At 43.3% G+C, this 13,943-nt stretch overlaps 1 protein-coding gene across 3 annotated transcripts in view; it reads right to left on the bottom strand.

Annotated features, from left to right (window-relative positions):
- The window catches only part of Esr1 (estrogen receptor 1 (alpha)), a 393,645-nt gene extending 384,797 nt beyond the window's left edge, over positions 1-8,848 (bottom strand). For all 3 annotated transcript variants that reach the window (NR_126357.1, NM_001302532.1, NM_007956.5), the window contains exon 1: positions 8,682-8,848. The gene's annotated coding sequence lies outside the window, so the exon portion shown is untranslated. The remainder of the gene's footprint in view (positions 1-8,681) is intronic.
- Positions 8,849-13,943: the final 5,095 nt, after the last annotated feature.

Below are 13,943 nucleotides of genomic sequence, written 5' to 3'. Positions count from 1 at the left end.
ATGCTCAATGGAGGAAGTGAGAAATGGATTTGGAAGTCAGTAAGACCTTTTCAGTTCTAACTTTTAAGTAAAACATGTTACGACTGGTGTCCACAATACATGTGAAATGACTTTTCGCCTGCTTACATGGGCATACATTCTTTTACAAAGCTTCCACTGTCCCTTTGAATAATTACGTTCAGAGGAGAAGGCTCTTAATTACTGAAAGGCCATTATTAAGTAGCAACTGGAAATACATACGTCTGCTCCCCATTTTAGGGTTAAACATGAATTCACATGTTGCTCCTTATCAACGCCATTCAATTAGCAGTAGAAGAAAAGGGTCATAACGTCGAAGAAGGGAATGTTTTTTTTGCTTACTAACAGCTATTGCAAAGCTGTGAGAGAGAAAAATACAATTTAAAAGCTTTAAAAAAAAAAAAACACTGAGGGTAGGGATCTCTATTTAGGGCAGGCAGTCTGTATTGTAAGCAAGGCGGTGAGTCTCCCTGATAGCAGGTAAAGATGCTTCAGCCAAGCCTGAAGGGGGCGTGGCTCTGTGGTAGAGCAACCTCCATCAGGATGCCAGACCCTGGATTCGATATATATCTGGGAAGGAAAATTGTAGGGGAAGGGGTGGGAAGAAGGGAGAGAACAGAAGGAGGAAGGGGAGTGAGGGGAAGAAGAAGGAAGGGGAAGAGAGTAAAAAGGAGAAGAGGGGAGGGGGAGGAGAAGGGGAAGGGGGAGGGGAACGGCCCTAGGTTTTTGTTTTTGTTTTTTAAGTGTTATGTCAAGGTGAAAATGTACAGGTTATATCCATCTGTCTCAAATGTTAAGATATCTTTTTTTTTTTAATTACAAGAAACAGTGGGTCTTTTTTACAAACTTTTTTTCTCAAAAGAAAGGAGAACACATGAGATGGGTGGTAGTGGTGGTGCACGACTTTAATCAAAGTGCTCAGGAGTCTAAGACAGTCAGATCTCTGTGAGTTCGAGGCCAGTCTGGTCTACAGAGTGAGTTCCAAGAGAGCTTGGGCTACACAGAGAAACCCTGTCTTGGAAAACCAGAGAGAGAGAATAGGAGTGGGGAGGGAGGGAGGGAGGGAGGGAGGGAGGGAGGGAGGGAGGGAGGGAGGGAGGGAGGGAGGGAGGGAGAGGGAGAGAAGTCTACTAGAAAATGAATTCACCCTGACAGGTTTACAGTGAACAAGGGGTTGATGGCTGTAATTTTGAGTTGGGAAACACCTGCTCAAATTAAGTAGTTTGTGGTTTCCGTATCCAACAGAAGAGAAAAACACCACATTGATTCTGCCACTGTTTGTGTATGTGTGTATGTGTGTGTGTGTGTGTGTGTGTTTGTGTGTGTGTGTGTGTGTGTGTGTGTGTGTGTGTGTGTGTGTGTGTTAACTAAAGTAATTCAAACCTCATCCTGTAGGCTGATATACTTCGTTCCTGTGTCCTGCTAAAATTAAGATGATACAAACATATAAACTTGATGAATCCCAAGTGATAGAAAGCATTGGCCTTTCAGTGGGGAGCGTGTGTACGCTGGAGGGGAGAAAAATGAAAGAAACCTTTCCCAGGTGTTCCCTCAGATGGTACAGGCTTCCTCCAGCACTTCTGCCCACGCCTGTAAGAAAGAGAGTAAAATCCGCTCCCTGTAGATACTCAGAATTAGACACAATCACAGATGATACTGATGTGGAGAACGTTTGCACGAGCATGCAACCACCTTGGTAATAAAGTTTACTTCTTCTGCCCTAGTGTTTTAGACTGGTTCTAAATCACTACACAAAGCCAGCGATTGGCTGCTGTTGAGCAGAACTGGACTGTGGACGTTAACCAAGTTGCCTGGCAGTCTTTACCTGACTTCAGTCCACATTTTTCCCCTCCATAGCTACTCTCTAGTTATGCATTATCAGGTTTGGCAGTCTCTACGAGCTCAGCCCTCCGCTTGGCTTGTTGCTGGGTAGGCTTGACCTAAGAGAGTGCATGAGGAAAGAGCCAGAACTTTCCTTTGATGTCTCAGAACTCAAGATTCCATTATATAATCTACCATAAATCCTGGCGGTCAGGACTGACACTGGCTTCCAAAGTTACCAGAATATGACACTCCCTACTTGATTCATTGTGGAGTCTGACATGTCTTAATTAATATGAACTCAGAGCCTCAGCTTGCCAGCGATAAGAGACTTTTCTGATTTGCCTTCTTCATAGCTTTAAGGGTTTCCTTGATTAATTTTCTTCTCCTGAAATCTAAACCTCACATGCTAAATGTTCTGACTGGCTCAGGTTTGACCTCACAGATGTTTCCTTGTGGTCACAGAAAATACTTCTCCTCTGAGAATAGGTTTGATAATTTTGGGGGGGGGGGCAATAAATTGAACTGAACTAGATGAAGAAGTCAAGTGCAGGCTTTTAGCCACACTTTTTTACTTCTACAACCTGCCTGGTGTGTTCAAGTCTCAAATATAAACGGTGGTAGATGATAGCATTCCCTATGAACAAATTAAGGCCTTGAACCTTCCCCCAAGCCTTCTTCTCTGTAACAATATAAATCTCTCTCCTTGCTCAACACATGAGTGAGGCTTCCCACAAGGAGAAAATTGGCACATTTAAATGTCCTTTCTACTCTCAATGCTGAAGAAGGAGTGAGATGGACCAAGTCCAAACAGTGAGAAGGAAGGAGACTGAGGGCCTGTCTCATCGGAACACAAATAATTTGTGAACTGTTCTCAGTGATTAATACTCTGCACTTGAACCCTGCTTATGCAACAGAAGTGCTACAGTGAGCTGACTCTTGGTTTCTGGGTTTTGCCTTTCCTAGAAAACATTTTTCTATGAATCTTTTTTTGTTTTGTTTTGATTTGGTTTGGTTTGGTTTGGTTTGGTTTGGTTTGGTTTGGTTGCACACTAGATTTGAAGCAGCCCTTTGCTTGATTGGTGAAGTCTGAAAATGGACTAGAGGGAAGGACACCAAAGCAACATGAGCAATGTCCCTCCAACAGAGTGATACCCTGTTACCCTCTCCCTGCCCCTCTCTGCTCAAAACAGGAAAGCCAGGCATCAGCTGCCAAGGGACACTCTCAGCAGCCTTTGAGATTCGTTGTAACCTAAATTAGATTACTGAATGTGCTTAGCATTTTCTCCCAACCTTTGTCCCCAACAGACACCTGCCTTGTTTTCTTACATAGCTGTCACCCTAACCTTTTACCGTACCATACTCCTTTAAAGGATGAGAAAGAGAGAGAGGGGGAGAGAGAGAGAGAGAGAGAGAGAGAGAGAGAGAGAGGGAGAGAGAGAGAGAGACAGAGAGAGACAGAGACAGAGAGAGACAGAGAGAGACAGACAGAGAGACAGACAGAGAGACAGACAGAGAGACAGAGAGACAGACAGAGAGACAGACAGACAGACAGAGAGACAGAGACAGAGAGACAGAGACAGAGACAGAGAGACAGACAGAGAGACAGACAGAGAGACAGAGACAGAGAGAAAGGGGAAAAACAATCTCCTTACACCCCTCCTCTTTAGCTCCCCAATCACTGGGTTCAGCTCCAAATCATCTGAAGCATTTCAGTGGTGGCGAGAGGTGTCACAGGCTCCCTTCCCTAGGCAAGCCTTCAATGGCATCAGCTATCTTGTACTCCCAGACAGGCACCTACGGCTCTAATAGTACATATGTTAATGTCCTGGCTCACTATTCCAAATGGAGGTGGCTGAAGACAGGAGGCGCAGAAGCGTGACTCAGTACCAGCACTGAGGTCATACCCAGTATGCCAGGCCTTCATTCACTTGCTAGGGAATTAGGCCTCCAAAGTCAAAGGACTGCTCAAGTACGAAATGTAAAGTACGAACTTGAGTACATATTTGACAAGTGTGTATAAATTGCAAATAATTGCACCAGTCTCCATGTCATACAAATAGAAGCATTTTCTTATGAATCTATATTCTATCCAAATAAGATTGTTTTTGCCATAAAAATATCCCAGGGAAAAAGCATTTTGCACATATAAAGTGTGCTGCTTAGTCCCTAGTGGTCCCTGAATGAAAAACCTTCTGGGATCTGTTTGGCAGTTAGTTGCTAGATCCATCTTTCAATTATAAAGATAGCAAAATACCCAGCATAGGTGTGTCTGTCTGTATGTATGTTCACTCCTAGAAACTAATCATAGGACCTTGCATATTCCAAGCAAGCTCTCTACTGCTGAGCCACATCTTTCACCCTTTCCTAACTGATTCTTTTGAGAAGGGGATTGCCAAATTTCAAAGCTGGTGTTGAACTCATCAGATGACCCCTGTAGACCTTCCACTAGTGATTCTCCTGCCTCAGCCTCCTAAGTAGCTGGGGTTGAAGGCTTGCACCACCAGGCTCACTTTACAGTAATATCTTTTGACTCCCCTCCAACTCCTCTCTCTACCAGCCATTTTTTGAGACAAAGTCTTTTCTCGCCCATAAATAATCATAATTCAAAAAGTGGGTCCTTAAAAGATTTGCTAAATTGCTCAATTTAAGTTGTTCACTCTAAATTAGCAATTCACCTCTCCTCAGCTAGTCCAATCATCTCCAAATTGGCATGCTCACTCTTCAACTAAAAACCTCAATCTACACAGTATTTCCAAAGAGAAGGCCTCATTTCACTGCAACCTCACACCTTAAAATGACATTTAGCTTCACAGTCCTAATTCTCTGCTAACATGTTCCTGCATACTTCTGACTTATCTTCCTGTCAGACCAACTCCTGATCCCCCAAGGTGATTGTCTCTTTCCTTGGATTAGCGTCTTCTACCCCCAACATCTTCCCAGGGCAACATACCCATCCTTCCGGGTCAAGGCTAACTGTCACTTCCTGTCCCAAACTCCGAGTGCCAATCAGCAGTAGCTTCTCTGTGTGCTTCCATACCATGGTGCTCATCTCTATGAAAGCAGCCATCACTTTCTACTCAATTAGTGTATGTCATAGCTATTCTGCAGCAATGATACATCATACTATGTGCCCAACTCTCCACTTTTGACAATTAAAAAAAAAATCATCTAGAACACAAAGAATGCATCATGTTCAATCAAACACATCCATTGCATATCTAACATGGTTGGGTACCAGGCTTTTCCCAGAATACCACAATGCAACCCTGAGCAAAAGCCCCCTGTTGGCACCAAGGGCTCTTCCAATAGGGTCCGCAGCAGACCCTTTAGAACAGAGCTTCATGAGCCACAGTAGAACTTTGCAATGTGCTCATTCTTGGACAAAATTAAGAATTTAATAAGGAAGTCAAACAGAAGTACCCTTTTTCTGAATAAACTTGATGCCAAAATATACAGTAGCAAGATTTCATGTAAATGGGATTCCCAACATCTCTTAATGGACAGGAATGTACGGGTGTTCCGTTGCTTTACCCAGATGCAGAGATGGATTGTTGACTACCCAATGTGACCAGCTTTACTAAGTTCCCTTTCTTTGTAAGGTTTTATAATAAAGCAAAACCTAATGAATGACTGGTTATAGCAAATAAAAAATTAGAATTCAAAGGACAGATGCCATCTTACAGAGGGATTTAAAATTCCTTGTGGATTTCTTTATCACAATTATCAAAGAAAATTTTCCAATGAGACTACTTAAGTGAACCGCAGAGGTAGGAAGGGGCTCAGGCATGTGGCCCCCACTGCAAAAGGACTAGGGAGGCTCTTCTGAAGAGAGTGAGGAGGAGATCCCTTTAGAGAGTTCAGCTGATAGCCACCTGACAAGCAAATGCTTCAATAAGTACCGAGGAATAAGAAATCAAAAGACAGAAAAAAGAACCTGGAATGCCACCACTCCAGAGAAGGACAGTTACCAGGGCTACCAACCACTTAGCAAATTGACTGACCTTGCACAACTTGAGGTTCCCCCAAGGCTTGTCATCTCCTTTCCACCCACCTCATCTCCTTGTGATGAGCAGCAACAAAAAGGTCCTATGATTTTCGTGATGACTGTGCCCCCATTCTAGTCCGCTCTCAGCAGGGAGACACAACCCCCCAAAGAATTGAGAATTATTGAGTTTAAGTAAGAGGCTAAAGGCAGATTTCACTCCTGAAGACTACTCCTGCAGTCGAGACAATGAAGTGACAGCTGTGTCACCAACAAGACTCTTGATATTTTTTGCACTGGAAAAGATAGGGCTTCGCCTACATCACATCTCACACCAGAGGACATCCCCCAAGTCACATTGATACTCCAAGGAAGAGATTATAGACTACTTCCAATATCTCATCATTACCCCCATCTCACCTGAAAGCTTTATCACATGCCTGGAGGCTGTCTCTATGCACACACTTCCATCTACACAAACACACACACGCACACACACCTTAGAAGGAGTCATAGAATCTGTTGATGCATACAGTTTTGCTAACCCAAACCCTAACCCTAACCCTAACCCTAACCCTAACCCTAACCCTAACCCTAACCCAGGCTGATCTAGAAAAAGGACTACTGGAACATTGCTATAGAGACAAAATCACCGTTATCATAACCATCCTTAGCAAAAGCTACCTGTAAAGTGCTAACCTTTAAAAAGAGCATCTGGGTATCCAGCGAGACGGCTTAGTGGTAAAGCACTCGCTGGGCAAGCCTGGTCACCTAACTTAATTCCCAGAGTCCGTGAGAAGATAGGAGAGAAGTGATCCCACAAAATGTCCTCTGAACTCCACATATTCACTGTGGAACACACAATGCCGCTACACACATACATCATGTGTGTGTACATACACACAACACACACACACACACAAACAAATTAACACTTTGTTAGGCCCTTGGCAGGGGTTCATAGGTGGTATTTCTTTCTCAGCAAACAACAGCCAGCCAGCTCAGGCAGAGGTGGGTGGACAGGACCGCGCCTCCTCTGTGCTTTAGCAGAGCAGAAGCACAGTGGTCCTTCTCTCTCGTCTGTTTTTCTCTACAGCCTCCCTGGACCCATGGACCAAACTGCAGCTCAATCATGGCCTCATCTCAAGCAGGCATTCTGACCAACTGGACCAAAATACAGAGACATACTGAGACGGGGCAGAGATGCGCCTTCTTACCCATGGAAGAAGGTGCAGAGGGCACTGTAGGCTTAGGAATGTATGTGTCTGAGCATGATAGGAGGCAGATGGTTCCAAGTCCTAAACTGAATGAAAGTCAGGGGTCACTGAAGGAAAGGACAGCTGCCTGACTTTGTCATTGCAGCAAAGCTAATGCTCTGGGGCCTTTACTGCCTTGAGCAACAGAACTGAACAACTCCCTTCAAGTGTCAAGACAGCACCTCCCACTCATGAACATAACCCTGGCACTCACATTCAATATTTTGCCAATTTTCCTGTGTGTTTGTCTCTCATCTCTATGTCAGTGTTACTTCTAATTTCTATGACAAAAATCCACCAATCACTGCAAGACTGGGTCCAGCCTCTACAGCTTTATATCCAGACAGGGTCTAGAACGGGCCTTTTTGGGATGTTTATAAAACAAGGGCAAACATTTGCCTTTTTTTTCTTGCGAAACAAGAAAGAATTTTACTGAATACAGATAGATGCTGACCCCAAGAACACAGAGGTTCCCACCCTACTGACTTTTTAAAAAGTTCAAATACTTTTAATTGGTACTCCAACATCAGCCCTCTCTGAATATATTATTTCAAATTCAAAACCAAATACATTTCCCATCAACCTTGTGGCTGGGGGTGCTCTGTAAATCTACTAGATCTGGCCCAAGAAGGTAATTTTCAAACATCTGACATTAAGTGGTACTTCATGTCCCGATTGAACATCATCTTAATAAAAACCCAACCCTTATATTAGGGTTAAAAAAAAAACTTAAAATAAATTTTAACTAGCTAGACTTTTCTGGGCAAGTCAGAGAGAACAAACACTGGCAACTTCTTGGTCAAGCATGAGACTTTCCACTACAGGAAACGGGTGGCTTTCCTGTGGCCAAAATGAAAGTATCCTTTTCTGCCTTTTGTAACTACCACGTCACTGGCGAGTGGCACACACTGTATGGCACTGTCCTTAATATACACACCACCCTGCCTTAAAAAAAAAAAAAAGCAGTCACCCGTGGTTATTTTCAGGTTAGAGAGAACCAAGCCCAAGCCCACAGGACTCAGAACTCGCCTACAATTGTGAGGCAACTTCAAGACAAGATGCGTTACTAGATTGCGTAGCTTTTCAGAAAACTCGTCTGCCTTCAGGAAACAAATGATGCAAATGATGGCTTATTCCAGTCGCCTTAGATCCAGCTCACATAAGTCACAGCACCGAAGATTAAGAAACGTGGTCGCGTTGAGACAAGTACAAAGTGAAGTCGGAGCAGGAACTTTTTTAAACTCGCGCACGTTTCAACCATACAGAATCCCCCACAGCTCGACCTGGGACCAATAAATTGACGCGATCTGAGGCAGGCAGAGAGAGAGCCTGCCAGTGCTGCACCAAGAACAGATAACTGTGTCTGACTCAGCTGAATGTAGCTTCCCCGGAGTGAATTTCCATGGGACCAAGGTCAGCTTTAACATGATAACGTTTGCCAGAAACTTTATAAAATATCCCTGGAGCAATGAGCGAGAGAAAAATGAACATATTTTCACAGAAGTGAACTCTTGAGACTCCAGCCTGATTGCACACAGTAGCACACTATAGCCAAGGGGGGGGGGGGGGAACTGTAAAGAAATGGAGAGAAATAGAAGTACCTGCTTGAGAAGAATGTCGCCCAGAGACTGCCTTCTTAAGCTAGACAATGGCAGAGGAGGGGGCATTGGCCTCTCCTGGCATCACAAGGCTGCTGAGCAGGGAGCCTTGTGTTTTCGGTTTTGGTAGAATCCGTTCCGAGGCTGTTATGACCATGAAATTAGGAAATGCAGAGACTCAGAAGCAAAGAGCTAGCACCACCACTTGACTGGGATTGGAAACTCTGCTCCGGATAATAGGGGAGGGGGTGGCCTTCCTCTCTCTCTCCAGCCAGGTCTGCTTCCAACTTTCTCAGCGTTTGCCTACAGATAGATGTTTGCAGAAGGACAAGCCTCTGGCTGAAAAAAAAAAAAAAAAGTGATCCAACCCACTTTCTCTTTCCTTGCAATAAAGCTCGAAGTCTAGACGAACATGTTGACTTGGAAAAAATAAAATAAGGGAGCGTTCTTTCTGCACACAGATTTTCCTCGCTGAAAACTAGCTAAGAAGGGGCATAAGGGTGTTTCTAATGTGAGCGCTTCTCAGAGTTTCTCTTTCACTCATTGACTCAACCAGCTAAGTCCGTGGCTCAGCAGTTCTTGTCACTGATTAATGAATGGGGTTCCTGATTTTGGAAACCTGAACAGCTTAGCCTGAGCTGACTCTGAAAGCCTTCAGGTGTATGAGCCTTCTATAAACTGCTTGGCATTTCCTGCCGTGATTTACAAGTCCTGTTTGCTTTGGGGCTTTAATCTGGTGTTTTGTTTTGTTGAGACAAGGTCTCACTCTGCATTTCAGACTGGCCTTAAACTCTCAGGATTCCCCCTGCCTCGGTCTTCCAAGTGCTAAACTTACAGGCGTAAGCCAACATGACTGGCTTTTTAAAAACTTATTTTGTTTGTTATTCTTTCTTTTTTTTTTTTAACTCAGAGACAAACACGCTGAAGCAATAATATGAGATAAAAAGCATTTTAAATTTATTTTCCTTTTTGGTACTAGGGATAAACCCAAAACTTTGATGTGCTAAGCAAACACATTACCTCTGATCCACAGACCTCTAATTTTTTCAGACCTTTTGGAATTTTAATAGCTCATAAAATCTGTTGTGTTCTATGTAACATGTGTTTTAAATGCTGGGTTGTTGTTTTAATGTCTTAGTTTTTCTTTTTTTCTTTTTTCCCTATTCTATAAATCTGAGAAAGAATGCTTCTGTGGAAGTAAGAATGGTATCAGGCAAAAGACCAAAAAAGACTCTGGCCACTGTCTCGATCCCTATACATGAACATTAGTGCATGCTGGGTAAGAAAAGCATCTCAGAATTGGCTGAGAGGAGAAAAGATACCAAATGTCTCATGACTGATCTACACATTCTTTATAATAAGTTGTCTTGATTGTCTTCAGTTTTCTATACCCTGGTGAGTTTGGCCCCAAAACAATTCAAATACACAAATGTGTCTGAATTTAACTCCCCCAAACTACATAGTGTAGGATGTATTTTAGTTGTGATCTGAAATGTTTTATTTCAAATTAGCGAACGTTAAACTTGATAAAACTCATTTATAGAAGGAATAATCACATAGGCCAAGCATGTCAGAGAAGGCCCTCGCTTTATTGTTCTTATTATGATTTCCTGTGAAAGGTAAGTGAGTCAACAAAATGTTTTGAATAGTTCAAACATTTTAAAAGCCAAGTGGTTTTTTTTCCTCTAAATTAATTGAATCCCTCTGTTACTTGCCAGGATGGATGAATCATGCTTTCAAGCAGCATTAGCTACCTGTTAGAATCAGTGGTGCACAATCCAGAGAAGAAAATTACCTAGGGCAGGGGTTCCCAAAATAGAACACCCCTCAGATTCGGAAGCAAGTGTACATTATTTCTTTGTTGTGAAGGGATTACAGATGAGTGTACAGGCACACAGAAGTAAGTGGGTACATGACTGCAGAGCCCAAAGCAAGACACTGCTGTGCTTCTCTGTTGCTCTCCACATCGTTTCCTTGAGATAGGTATCTCAGTGAACTGGAAGCTGGCTGGGATAGTTGGGCAGTGAGCTCTTGGGATCCACCTATCGAATGCGAGTGCACAGACACACTCACACACACACACACACACACACACACACACACACACACACACACACAAAGAGAGAGACAGAGACAGAGAGAGACAGAAACAGGGACAGAGTCAGAAAGACAAAGACAGAGAGAGAGAGACAGAGAGAAATAGAGAGAGTGTGTAGGTTTGCTGGGATTGCAGGCACACATAGCCACGCCCAGCATGCTAAAGATTCAAACTCAACTCCTCATGCTTACAGAACAAGCAGTCTTATCAACTGAGCCTTCTCCCTGGTCTTCTACGCCCTTTTCTTTTAAAACGCACGTTTGTAATATAAAGATGTGTATGAGGCTGTGTGTCCTTAAGGGACAGTTGTGATGCCCCCTTCTAGACCATGCTTTCTTAGGTGAAAAAGAGTGAAAACACCAGCCAAAGTCTTCCAAATGAGTGCAGGTGTCTGGCGTGTCGGGACAAAGCACTTTCTACAACACACAGAGCCAGGTGCTACTGACTGGCAAGGAGACCGTGAGATGCTGAGATTGCGAACACACTCTGGCTAGAGCCAGTATTCAAATTCAGGGGTCCAAGTCAAGCCTCCATGACAGAGACCTCTGCTACAGTCTCTGAGAATCCACAGAACTGCACCCAACATGGAAGTGTGTGCTGTACTAGGAGTCGTTCTGCAGTTTAGCTTCTTCATGACTTCACTACAGATTAATATATATGTATATGTGTATATAAATATATGCATATTTATACATATATACATATATAGATATATATTAGATATAGACATAGATATAGATCTGCCAAGACCAAAACATTGTTTTAAAATATTCTGTGCTTTTCGTGGGGCAAAAACTCTCCTTTGAGGGAAAAAATTACCTAATTAGACTGTATTCAACAGTATTAGACTGACTGGATAATAAGCAACAAAGAAGAAAAGGCCGGACGTGGTGGTGCACACCTTTAATCCCAGCACTTGGGAGGCAGAGACAGGCAGGTTTCTGAGTTCGAAGCCAGCCTGATCTACAAAGTGAGTTCCAGGACAACCAGGGCTATACAGAGAAACCCTGTCTCGAAAAAAACAAACAAACAAACAAAACAAAAAACAAAAAAAAGCATCTAATCTATCATTGAGAGCGTGTCGTCTGCTATGTCCTTATCAATAATGAGAGAGGGCCAGCACACACATCCTCTCTTCATGTCATGAACTTTATTAGCAACACCAAATGATGAAATTCTAGAAATTTTTCTAGGTTACAACCTAGTTTTTTTGTTTTTGTCTTTTGGTTTGGGGGGAGGGTTGTTGGTTTTTGTTTTGTTTTGTTTTGTTTTGTTTTGTTTTGTTTTGTTTTGTTTTGTTTTTGGATATATTCTTTTATTTCTAAAGTAACCATTAACAGCCCAGTTTCCACAGCAAAGGAAAGCAGAAAATTGATGTAGTCTGTCTGGGTTGTTCAAGTAAAATCTTGCTGTGATATGGATGATTCAAGCTAATTTTTTTTTTAATTTGGAGTTTGTGTTTTTGTCCAAAACCCCAAATAATAGCAGATCTTGGGACTCAAATATATAGGTAATTGCCCCAATTCTCCATTTGTCCGTATTAAGCAAGATGCTTCCACTGAGCACTGTGCAAAGGCTCTTTCGATTCCATCACACTGGGAAAATGTAGCAGTGAATTTCTGGTCCTCCTCATGTAGAGAAACTCAAATCGAGATCTCCTACCTGAAAATAGCAAAGAGGCCCTGACCACTCACCCAGCCATTTCAGTAAAGAAATTGTCCTGTCCGTGGTTGCTGTTGCCTGGTGTCATCCCATCTCCTGCCTCTAATTGCTAATTGAGTAACTACTAGGCACCTGCCCAGCCAGTGATCTTGCACCAGATCTAAGACATCAGAACTGATCATGAGTGCTGTAGAAGTTTTCCCTGCAAGCTCATGTGTGGCACTGTTTAGGGAGACTGTAAACCTCTTAAAGGTGGGGTGTGGTTAGGGAATGCAGGCAGCTGGAATATAGGCCTGTAGGTTATAGCTGAGTCCCAATTCTGGCCTGGGTTCTGCTTCTCAAACTCCAGTGTGAGAGGAATTGTAGCCTGTTGGTCCTGTGGCCGTTAACTCCACCAAACCTTGTCCTCTTGATGGACTTGACCCATTCAAACCATAAGCCAACATAAGTCTTCTCTATCTTAAATTTTTACCTAGTGAATTCTGTCACAGCAACAAAAAAATTAATGAATATAATAGCTAACTACAGGGGGGTTTGCACGGATATGAATTTTTAACTTTTGACAGGGTAGTGGGCCTCATATTGGGGTAGTACAGTAGAAGACACAGGAAGCAAAGACCCTTAATTAAGTGAAGTTATCCATAGACAGAGAAAAATCAGCTAGCAGAGATTAGCAGACATGGGGCTCTGGACCCACAACTTCCTCACTCCATTTGCCACACTCATAGATCTCAAGTTCTGCAGTAACTTATCTTCAGGAGGCTGGGAACATTTTCTCCCGGATCTTGCGTGCTGGTCATAGGAGGCACAAAACCCAGTTCTTGTTGCAGTGTACAGGGATGGGATGGGGTTGTCAACATCACGATGGTATGGCCAACATCCAAGGAGGCTGTCTCCACCATCAAGAGCAAAGGGAAGCCTTGCTATTACTTATGACAGGAGTTAAGAATCAGGTAGAAAATGGACTGAAGTATCTGCTCTGGTAGAAGTGTCCTCCCCACCCCAGCTTAGCAACAGGAGAGTCCCACCCATGATTTTGATTGGCATCCGTGTAGACACCATTGGCCCAACAGCACTAGTGAATTCTGAGAGAATAAAATTCTCTAGATAGGATCTGGGGAAATGACTCCACTGGCAAAGTACTTGCTACAGAAGTGTGAGGACCCAAGTTTGCATCCTTAGCACCCATGTAAAACGTTAAGCATGACAACATGTGCCTGTAATTCCAGCTGGGGGAGGACATCACAGGTAGATCGCTCCAGCTCACTGGCCAGCAGAGCTGAATCAGGTTCAATGAGTCCCTATGGTGGTCTGAAGGAGACTGGCCCACATAAACTCGTACATTGAATGTTCCTAGTTCCTAGCTGGTAGAACTGTTTGAGAAGGATTAGGGGGTGTGGCCTTGTTGAAGGAGGTGTGGCCTTGTTGGAGGAAGTGTGGCTTTGTTGGAGAAGATGTGTCACTGGTGGTGGCTTTGAGAATTCTTGGAAAATCCATGACAGACC

Source organism: Mus musculus, chromosome 10 (assembly GCF_000001635.26).
Source record: "Mus musculus strain C57BL/6J chromosome 10, GRCm38.p6 C57BL/6J".
NCBI lineage: Eukaryota > Metazoa > Chordata > Mammalia > Rodentia > Muridae > Mus > Mus musculus.
The sequence above is the reverse complement of the archived record's forward strand: the minus strand, read 5'-3'. Positions and strand labels throughout refer to the sequence as shown.